Below are 2,729 nucleotides of genomic sequence, written 5' to 3'. Positions count from 1 at the left end.
TAAGCATACACATGGTTTCATATCAAACGTTGTGTAATATCGATTCACGTTTGAGACAGTTGAAGAATAGAGAAACAGGAAGATTTACCATTTGGCGTCTTAATGTAAATTTCATTTGAGACTTAATGCAGTTACCTCCATGTAATGGAAAACGGTTGAACAACCTAGAGAACACTATCCTGCCCCACACTTATGGAGACTCTTTTTCTCTAGTTGAATTAACAGAGAATATGCGCTAGCAAGGAGATACAACATTTGGCTGATCTCCTTAATGCTTTACGAGTTGGAAAACGCTTAATGCTCAACATATTGATCTGCTCAAGACTAAAATGTTAAAAAAGATGCAACTGGTGAATTTGCAATAAATAAAGCTATTCGTGTTTACCCAACAGTAAAGTTAGTTGCAGCATTCAATCAATCTGTTCTTGATTACTATCGGAGCCATTGGGCAAGGAGAAAGAATGTTTAGAATTCGAGCTCAAGATCAAATTGTTGATGCAAGAATTAATGCCAACATAAACATGGATACTGCAGTGCCAAAAGATATAAATTGCACTGGAGGTTATCCAAGAGAACTTCGGAAATTTTTGTTGGCGCTAGAGTCATGCTCCGATCCAATATTGATTTTGAAAAGGGTCTCGTTAATGGCATTATTGGTAATATAACGGAAATTATTTGGCCCCATTTCCGAAGAGACCAATTATATGACACTGATTTACCTACAGTTCGTATTGATTTTGGACGCGATGGAATTCATTTAATTGAACTCGATCTATTCAATTCCCAGCTAACTATAATCAAGGTACAGTTGAGCGACGAATGTTGCCATTAATACTTTGTTGGGCATGTACAGTTCATAAAATGCAAGGTAGTACATGCGATTTTGCGGTTGTTTATCTAGGAAATAAACTCTTTGCTCCAGGACAAGCATATGTAGCATTAAGCAGAGTACGGACTCTAGAAGGATTGCGAATTGAAGAACTGGACTGTGCTAAACTGACTGACCCAAAAAGTACATGCAATGAAAAAGCCTTGGCTGAAATGGAAAGAATGCGTCAATATCAGCCTCCAGATGATGACGTTTAACGGACGAGCATGCCAACTTGCAACTGTGGAGAATTGTGCACAGTGCAAAATTTATTCAATTGCAGATTGAATAAAAAAAATTGGAAAACTCTAATACATAAACATTGAATACCGAAAAACCGAAAGGTTTTTTCCCGGAATGCCGTTATTGAAAAATCCAGTTTAAGTACCGGGATCCCCAAGTTGAAACGGCTATTTTCCTTTAAGCTATGTAAAAAATTTGATAGTAAATATAAATATAATAATAATACTAATGATGTAGTTTAATTTGATATTTGTCGAAAAATTCCAGCTTAGGTAAATAAGAATTTTTTCAATTCCTTAATTTGTTTAAGTAGCTTATGGAAAATCAGTGGAGCTATTATTGACTGAATTACTCGGTACTAATTGAACAGAAATAAATTTCAGATTTACAGAAATCCATTTCAAAACTATCAGCATGATCTAAACACGGACGAACGAAGCGAAGTGGAGTTCGATACCACTGTGATTTAATAACAGTCGGGCGAACGAAGCGAAGCGAAGTGGAGTCCGACACTATTTTGAATAAATGAATAACAGTCGGACGAATCTCTCTCATAGCGAAGCGATAGTGGAGTCCGAATTTTCATCTACTGTAAATCTAATTAACTCCAGTCGGAAATATGTATACATACAGCGAAGCGGCAATGTAAGACATGTTTATAGTTTCTACTGTAATCTATCATATATCCTCAGTTCGGGCGATCACGAAAGATCGAATTCTGTTTACCAGTTGGAGTCCTGACACTTCATTTTGATCTGAATAACAGTCGGACGTAATTTTCAATACCCCGCATTTATCGTTGTTGATGCAACAAAATGTTTTAGCGAAGCTTGAACTGCTAATAGCATTGACGTAGATGAAGTTCGGAATTGCTTGAAAATCAGATTTTCTATCACAATTAAAATACGACCTGAATCGGAGAGAATAGCGTGAAAACTTTTCAGATTCATTTTCTCCATTTTCGAATATACAGCTCGATAAATCTTATAATAGATATCGAATGGAATAAAGTTCGAGCAAATCTCGAACTGTAAATAGTTCAATACAAAGTTCGGAATAAACAGTTGCAGAAGCTTAACGCTGACAAATTTTTACGACCTGAACGGAGCGAAGCGAGTGAAGGCGTGAAAATTTTCAAAACCCGTTACAAGGATAAATGAAAAACAAAACACACAAAGTAATATTTGCACTAAAAAGTTGAAAATAAAATACTTTATAAAAAAAAAACTTTTTAAAAAAACCTCGTTTTTCGCGTAGACTAAAAACTAAAAAATAAAATACTTTATAAAAAAAAAACTTTTTAAAAAAACCTCGTTTTATGAGTGGACTAAAAAGGAGAAAATAAATTTTATTTTGTGCTGTAGAGAAATTCTTTTGAAAGTTGAGACCACACATGAATTACAAACATGCACCTTGAGCATATCGTATAATTCTACAACAAAAAACGAGGGCGCGAAGCTTTAATGAAGTTCGGATTAAGTTCTGATACCAGGCGCCCTCGTTTTTTGTTGTAGAATTATACGATATGCTCAAGGTGCATGTTTGTAATTCATGTGTGGTCTCAACTTTCAAAAGAATTTCTCTACAGCACAAAATAAAATTTATTTTCTCCTTTTTA

This window comes from Chironomus tepperi, unplaced genomic scaffold, assembly GCF_022539635.2.
Source record: "Chironomus tepperi strain 1889 unplaced genomic scaffold, CSIRO-AGI_Ctep_v1 contig_473, whole genome shotgun sequence".
In the NCBI taxonomy this organism is placed as follows: domain Eukaryota; kingdom Metazoa; phylum Arthropoda; class Insecta; order Diptera; family Chironomidae; genus Chironomus; species Chironomus tepperi.
This window is presented reverse-complemented; position numbering follows the sequence as displayed.